Consider the following 8,738-nt stretch of genomic DNA (forward strand, 5'->3'; position numbering starts at 1 on the left):
TGCCTCTGTATCTCCCCCTTTTTTTCCGCATCCTCTCTCTCCCCGCTATTACTCCATCTCTCTCTTTTAGCCACTCTGCCTTCGCTAATCCGTCTAGTTTTTACCTCCCTTATTCACCTCTTTAGCACATCTTAGTATACCTTCTGTTCTCACCTGTAAGGTCCCCATACACCTACGCGATTTCTAGACGATCACACGATTTTCGACTCGACGTACGTTCAGGCTTGTGGAAATCGTGCATTTTTTCATCCGATGCGTGCTTCCGTGTGTCCTTCAGTCATATCTTATGATCGTATGTGCAGCACATATGTTCCATCATATCGTGTTCAGAATGTGGCTTTTTTTTTTTCATGCGATCCATCGTGTGGCAATACAGTCATTTCAATGACTGTTTGTCCCTATTCCCTAATGAGCGCATGAGGCACAGGATCGATCATACGACTGATCCTGTGCAAAGAAAAAAAAGAAATGGTGACGACGGGACTGCAGGGTAATCCGATGTGAATGGGATCGGATGCTGATCGCGTAGGTGTATGGGCCCTATAACTTTCCTTCCCTACTGCTCCATTCATCACTGTCCTGTTTGGTCACTCTCTGTCGTGGATTCCATTCTTCTCAGGTGTTTGTTTCTCCTCTGTATGGCACCAATCAGCTCTATCCAGCCATTAGCATGAAGTAAGTTGAGCTGTGTTCAGTGTAACTGTCAACAGTAACTCGAAACAACTGAAGCTTGAGCTGCTTTTTGAGTTTCAATCTTCCCACATGATTCTGCCCCTGTTACACGAGCCTGGTATGGGATTTATTTATATCGGTTTTAAATCTCTGCAGCATGCGCGAGTGCCGTGCACATTAGATCCGGCATGCTGCTGGGATGCAAAGTAAGTGAGCTGATGGCATGGCGTGTGCTAGGAAGTGTTCATGTCGTTTACTGATATGTATGTACAGAGGAAATGGACAGAGGGCCTGGTTCAGAGATGTGTGCAAACCCGATGGTATGGGTACATCACCGATTGTTGGGGGTCTGCAGATGCTCAGGACATATTCTATGCATGTGCAGAACGGGTCAGACGTCCTTGCACACTGTGCCTCCAAGCCACAGCATGATTCACATGCTGCAGCCGTTTAGAGGCCTGAGCAATGTTGTCGTTTTCCAGTGTCTGCTGATACTACTTCGTACCAGGCTGCCGTACAGCATCTGGGGTTTCCATGGATACGGAGCACAGACGGCACCTTGAAGTCAGTAAGTGGGGACACAGTGGTGAGCAGCATCTCCGGCATTCAAGGTGTGTTCCACAGGTGGCGGGCTACTTTCTACTTCAGGGTCCATAGGGGTCCACAGGGTTGACCTTGGGGTATAGCTGGATCTGGATCCATGGGCACCACGCAGTTAAAGCTTTAGCTGCTCCCAGGATGCACTTGGGTCCGTCCTCTATACTCCGCCCCCGAGCCACAGCACCTCAGTTTCAGTTGGTGCCCGGCCGGAGTCGGGTCACCTGCGCAGGGGGGCTGCAGGAGCAGCCCCCAAAAGCTTTTTATTTTTAAACAAAAAAAAAGAGCCTGTTAGATTTTTTAAACAGAGGCTCTCTAGTGTGGCAGCGACGGGCTGTCTATGCAGACGCCCACGCTGCCGCTCTCCTTCCCCGCTGGCGCCGCAACGCCAGTACTGCACTGGGGATCGCAGCGGGTGGGCCAGAGTCCGTACTAGCCGGACTCTGGGTACCTCCCTGGACTGCTGCCAGAGTCGCCGGGGATAAGGTAAGCCTCGAGTCGCCGATTAGCGGCGGCTCGCAGGTATTGCCTGCAAATGCAGTCCTTTGCCCCCGGTCCTAGGGGACAGACCGGGGGCTGCTAGCGGTGGAGGAATACCCCGTGGGACCACTAGACCACCAGGGATATATTGGCAAGCGTGAAGCCGGCAAGCCCTGAGGTTAATAGGCTAGCCAGGGGAGGAAGCCTTCCCTGTCTTGCGGCTCCTCAGCTCAGCGCGCCTTTCAGCACGCAGTCTGTCGTCGCTGAGCTGCAGACTCTTCGCCAACCTCCTCATCTGAGGTCTCTGGTGGCCATTTTCTCTGTGGCAGCGCAGATCTCAGGGAGCACGCGGACCGGTCCCCCTGTGTACCTCTCCACCCGATTTAAGGACAGCGTACACAGCACTATAGCCCTCCCAGACACTGAATCTGGGCAGGTTGATTGTAGTGGAAAGGTGCAGTGAGTATATCTTCTCTGCATGGTATGTGACTTTTGCTAGTGCTGCCTGTCTGTGCTTATTTTCCGCTTACTGTCAGCTTATACCTGTCCCTTTACTTCTCCTACAAGCCCTACAGGTGTGTGGGGGAGGGGCGTTTTCTACAGACCTCACCTATATAAATCACGTATTTGTGAGGTCCGTCACATACAGTTGTGTGCTACACAGTACCATATTGTGGGCTGTTGTTCAGCACACCGGTGAGTGCGTTTACTTCTGCCCTGTTGCCAGATATATTTTTTTGTCTATATAATATATTCTGTCATGTCAGACGAGGAGGTTGAGCGCTCAGTGGCTCCGCTGTTGGCCTCCTGCGGACGCTGTTCTGCAGGAGTGGATAGGGAGGATTTGTCACAGGATGGCCTGTGTAGTCGGTGCCAGGTGGCTCCTGGCCCATCCAGACCTTCTCTGTTTTCTCAAGTGCTGGTGTCTATTGCGGACCGTCTGTCGGTCCCGACTGCTCTCCCTACTAGGGCGTTACCCCAGCTGACCATCCCCCATTCCCCGGGTGTCCCGCAGTTGTTGCGGAGTCCTCCTGGGTCTCTGTGGGTCCATATACGGGGTTGCCTATGTATATACAGGCTTCCCCTGTGCCGCAGCAGCCTGCGGTACCTTTTCAGGCCCCTATGGCGACTCCTCCACCCTGGGTGGATGTGCTCTCCAACTCCGTGCAAATAGATCACAATTAGTTACAATTACCAGGATAGTTTAGAAAACTTTAGCACCCTTATTCCTCTTTCCAGAGTGGCATCACCCAGACTGTGAGTACACAACAGTAGACTCTAAAAAGGTAGTCTCAATTTTGCAACAGGCATTGAGAAAATCTGGAAAGAGGAATAAGGGTGCTAAAGTTTTCTAAACTATCCTGGTAATTGTAACTAATTGTGATCTATTTTGTGCAATGGAAGAATGTACTTAAAGTATGTGTAACAATGCTGATGTTGTAAAGTCTAAAATGTTGAAGCAATTACTAGAGGTATAAGATGCGTGAGGACACGCATGTTTTAGTGGGGAGGTATGTGGTACCCCAGATACTAGGAGTACCACTTATAGTAGTGTGCCCTTGTATAGATGTTAAAACATATCTTAGAATTGTATATACTGTAAGTAAGGTACTATGGCTGTTATAATATGTCATTGTTTATATTGTTCTTTATTTACTATGTTGGGGCTCTGGACCCCACAAGGGTAATCCAGAGCCAATAGGAAAAGAGAGGAGTGAATAAAGCAGTGGGGAGCCAGCAGCAGGTCACATGACAGAACCGGCTGGAGACAGCAGCTGGTGGCTGAGGTGGACAGTTAGGGCAGTTACAGGGAGCCCTGCGGAGGCTGTCAGATGGAGAGAGGTCTGCCTTAACAGGACCCGGGATGCACGGCAAGTGTGCAGTTGTCCCTGACGGAACGGAGCGGGAGGTAGCCCCTGTCGCGCTGTTTATTACCTGAGGTGATTGGAGAGCGGTCCCGACGGTGAGGGTGCTGCTGCTGTTGATCCGGAGCCATTTCAGCGGCCGGAGGAAGGAGTCATCAGGAGGGGGCGCGGTTGAGGCGGAGTCCCGGAGGCCGGCGCTGCAGCAAAGGATAGGCTGGTCCAAGCAGCTGGGGGACAAGCGTTGACTCTGCAGAAAGAAAAAGGAGACGGAGCTGAGTAACGGGTGAGCTGGTGAGAAAGGCTGCATGGCACACATCGTACCCACAGTAGTCAGCACAGCTAGCGGCAGGCAGTGAGATTAAGCTGCGCCAGTGACTTTACCATAGCTTTCCTAAAAGACCAGCCTAATAGCCAGCCTGCAGAACAGTATGCCCTCCCACTCCCCTGTTGCAGTAAATACAGCTAGCGGCAGGCAGTGAGACTAAGCTGCGCTAGAGACCTCATCATAGTTTTCCCAGAAAACCAGCCCCATACCAAGCCTACATAGCAGTTATGTCCTATCACTGCCACGTCCCTGTAGATACCTGTCAGCCTAGGAAAGGCTAAGGAGACAGCTGAGGGAAAAAGACAGTTCATGGGACTATTATTTCACCGTTCTCAGGGGCAATACAGTAATACAGCCGTTTAAAGAGAGCCCTGTAATTACAATTGTTGTAAGCCCACAAGCCAGCTGCCCGCAGGAACATTTAACTAGGGCTGTCTGCAGCAACAAACTGTTACAAAGTAGCTGCGACTGCCAGCCCGCCCTACACAGCCAGAAAAAGATACTACATAGACTGTAACAGTTGCAAAGTAGCCGAGATTGCAAGCCATCACCGTAGTGGGAGTCAGTCAAGTTCAGGGGAAAAGAGACAGTCAGCACGCAGAAAGAATAAAGTCTACCTGTAGGAGCTAATCGGTGTTAAAACCACTAATAGGGTAATTTGCATCCTCATTGACTTTTGGAAGTGTAACAGAACATTGCTTCTTCAACTAGAGTTATATAGACGTTAGTCGCAATACTGGGCAGGATTACTAAGGAGAGACGGATCTCACAGCAGCAAGTTCCCTTTAACTAATCTAAGTCACTGTAAGAGAAGCAACAGTAAAAAGGACAACTTCAGTCAATGATAGCATAAAAGTGAACTAGCACCCGGGCAACATTGTGTACACCAAACGGGACTTATGTGTAAACGAGCTCATGAACTTGTAGTTTTCTGGCCAGAAAAGTGTAGAAAATAGGCTAATTTACTGTCTAAATTAACTGTGTAAGGTAATGTTTATTGTTATCGCTGTATAGTTAGGGTCATTTAAGTAAATCTGCTCTAGGAAAAGTACTGTGTGTAGTATTCTTTGGAATCAGCAGGAGAGGATTCTTGACCGTTAACCAGGAGGCTGTGTTCCAGTACAATAAAATTCAAACTGTTGGTTATTTTTATTGTGTATTGCAAATAAGAAGAGTTGTTCTGATTGTAATTGAAGTTGTAATTGACCCATTAAAGTGTAGACATTGTAATTCACTTGCTTCTACTCTAATAATATACTTACCTCTTGACCTCTCTGTAATCACTTGAGAAAGTACATAGGAACCCCACTCACCTGTACCCAGATAGGGGGGTATCACAGCGGATAGGGAGGATTTGTCACAGGATGGCCTGTGTAGTCGGTGCCAGGTGGCTCCTGGCGAATCCAGACCTTCTCTGACGCAGGAACCACCGTGGGCGATGTTTTCTCAAGTGCTGGTGTCTATTGCGGACCGTCTGTCGGTCCCGACTGCTCTCCCTACTAGGGCGTTACCCCAGCCGACCATCCCTTATTCCCCGGGTGTCCCGCAGTTGTTGCGGAGTCCTCCTGGGTCTCTGTCTGTGGGTCCATATACGGGGTTGCCTATGTATATACAGGCTTCCCCTGTGCCGCAGCAGCCTGCGGTACCTTTTCAGGCCCCTATGGCGACTCCTCCACCCTGAGTGGATGTGCTCTCCAACTCTGTGCAAAATTTGGCGGCCGCATCCTCGGCTTTTCAGTCAATGTTGCAGACTGACATGCCTTCTAGGGTTTCAAAACGCCCACTCATGGCGCGGGCGGCTCAGGTATCGGACTCAGAGGGTTCCTCAGATGATGGGGAGGTCCCTGATGACACTGACTCGGACGCCTCGGTCCAGGAAATGGATACCACGTCATCCATTAATGTGCGAGCACTGGTTAGGGCGGTGCGTGCCATTCTTCTTATAGAGGATGAGGCACCAGCTCCTAAGTCGAAGTATCCTAGTTTCAAAAAAACTAAGGTGGCTTCTGCAGTGTTTCCCCTGTCGGATCAGTTGATGGATCATATGGCGGTAGCTTGGCAGGCGCCCAGTAAGAGATTCCTTCCTCAGAAGCGGTTGGCTTCTAATTATCCCTTCCGTGAGGCACATTGTAAAAAATGGGAAACTCCACCGGCAGTGGATTCCCATGTCACCCATTTAACTCAGGGCGCTACCTTACCATTACCGCCTATATCCTCGCTGAAGGATCCCACGGACAGGAAAGTTGAGACTTGCTTAAAGTCTATTTACTCCCTCTCCAGGGTGGTGGCCCGACCGTCCATGGCCATCTCCTGGGTGGCAAGGCCATTGAGGGGTGGGCCAATGCATTGGAAGATACCTTCCCGGACGACGCTCCGGATGTCTAGAGGGCATTGTTGGGTCAGATGAGGGACGCTGCTTCTTACATTGGGGAAGCCTCTTTAGATGCTAGTCTGCTGACTTCGTGGGTATCGGCTGCAGCGGTGTCTGCCCGCCGATCCTTATGGTTGCGGTCCCGGAGAGCGGACTCTGATTCAAAGAAAGGCCTGGAGGCCTTACCTTTCAATGGGGAATTACTATTTGGTCCGGACTTGGACAAAATAGTGGATACCCTGGCTAAATCCAAGTCGGCTCTCCTCCCTTCGGCGGCACTGCCTGCTAAGGTTCGGAGTTCGGCTTTCGTTCCTTTCGGGTTCAGGGTAAGGCAAAACGTCAGTCCTTCCCGAGACAGTCGGCGAGTAAGACTGCCTCTAAACCCAAGAAGCAAGCCTGGAGTGCTCGGCGCCCTTCTTCCAAGCAGGACGATAAACCTGCGGCCTGACGGGACGGACCTCCCACTGGGGGACCTCAGTGTGGGAGGCCGACTTCTTCTATTTGCCCAGTGCTGGCACAATTCCACCACGGATGCCTGGGTTCGAGAAGTGGTCTCCCAGGGGTACGCCCTGTCTTTTTAGCACAGACCACCCCACCAGTTTTTCTGCACGAGTCCTTCTCAGGACAAGACCAAGGCGTTACAGATTCAGGAGGCTATAGAGTTCTTGCTGAAGGCAGGGGTCATTGTTCCCGTTCCTCAATCACAACGAGGGACTGGGTATTATTCGTCTCTGTTTCTGGTGCAGAAACCCAATGGTTCTCATAGCCCTATCCTCAACTTGAAGTCTCTGAACAAATTCCTCAGAGTTCCCAAGTTCAGGATGGAAACGTTACATTCCATCATTCTGGCGATGGAACCGGGGGATTACATGGTGTCCCTGGATATCCAGGACGCCTACCTCCATGTTCTGAAAGCACCTTCGCACCAGCGGTATCTGAGGTTCGCTATCCTTCAACACCACTATCAGTTCCGGGCGCTACCCTTTGGTCTCTCCACGGCACCGAGGGTGTTCACGAAGATTATGGCGGTCATGGCCGCACATCTTCGGAACCAGAATGTACGGCTGCTGCCGTATTTGGACGACCTCCTGTTGCTGGCGAGCTCCCCGGAGGTACTGCTTCAACATCTCCACCTGACGATCGCTTGCCTGCAAGCACACGGGTGGTTGATAAATTGGAAAAAGTCCTCCCTGATTCCATCACAGCGGATGGTTCATTTGGGAGCCCTGCTGGATTCGCGTCAGCAAAGGATCTTCCTGACTCCGGAGAAGATCGCCTCCCTACAGCTGCGGATACGCAGTTGCCTGAGCAGTTGCCGCCTGTCGGTCCATTCGGCTATGAGAGTTCTGGGGTCCATGGTCTCGACATTCGACATGGTGGAATTTGCCCAGTTCCATTCCCGGCCCCTGCAGGGGCTGATTCTATCGGAATGGAACGGGTTACCTCACCGGATCCGCTCTCAGGTGCTGGTGTTGTCTCCGGAGGTTCGGCAATCTTTGGCTTGGTGGCTTCAGACAGCTCATCTGGTCGAGGGGCGCCCCTTTTGGATCCCGGACTGGGTCTTGCTCACAACGGATGCCAGTCTCCGGGGTTGGGGGGCAGTGACCGGCTCATTGTCTCTCCAGGGTCGTTGGTCTGCGGAAGAAGCACTTCTCCCCATCAACATCCTGGAACTGCGGGCAGTATACAGGGCCCTGCAGTCGTCCGGTCCCACTCTTCAGGGAAGGGCGGTACAGGTGCAGTCCAACAACGCCACAACGGTGGCGTATATCAACCACCAAGGAGGAATTCGCAGTCGGGCAGCGATGTCGGAGGTGTCTCGCATCCTGACTTGGGCGGAGTGTCACATTCCAGCGATCTCGGCGGTCTTCATCCCCGGAGTCCTCAATTGGGAAGCGGACTTCCTCAGCCGTCACGAGGTGCATCCCGGGGAATGGTCGCTTCACCCAGAGGTGTTTCAGCTACTCGTGGACAGGTGGGGACTGCCAGAGCTGGACTTGATGGCCTCCCGTCACAATCACAAGTTGCCCGTTTACGGGTCAAGGACAAGAGACGCAGGCGCAAGTCTGGTGGACGCGCTGTCGGTGAAATGGACATTTCACCTGGCGTATCTGTTTCCTCTGATATCCCTACTTCCTTGGGTTCTGCGGAAATTCAAGCAGGATGGCGGCACGCTCGTGCTGGTGGCTCTGGCGTGGCCCAGACGTCCTTGGTACTCCGATCTCAGGAGCCTCTCCATCGACGCTCCGTACCTTCTTCCTCAGCGTCGGGACCTGTTGTCTCAAGGGCCCTGCCTTTCCCCGGATCTGGGTCGGCTGTCTTTGACGGCGTGGCTCTTGAGACAGCCGTCTTGAGGTCTCGGGGCTTCTCCAGTTCGGTTATTGGTACCATGCTCAGGGCAGGCAAGACTGCTTCAGCACAGATTTAT

The sequence above is a fragment of the Taudactylus pleione genome, unplaced genomic scaffold (genome assembly GCF_031769625.1).
Source record: "Taudactylus pleione unplaced genomic scaffold, aTauple2 ptg000354l, whole genome shotgun sequence".
Lineage (NCBI taxonomy): Eukaryota > Metazoa > Chordata > Amphibia > Anura > Myobatrachidae > Taudactylus > Taudactylus pleione.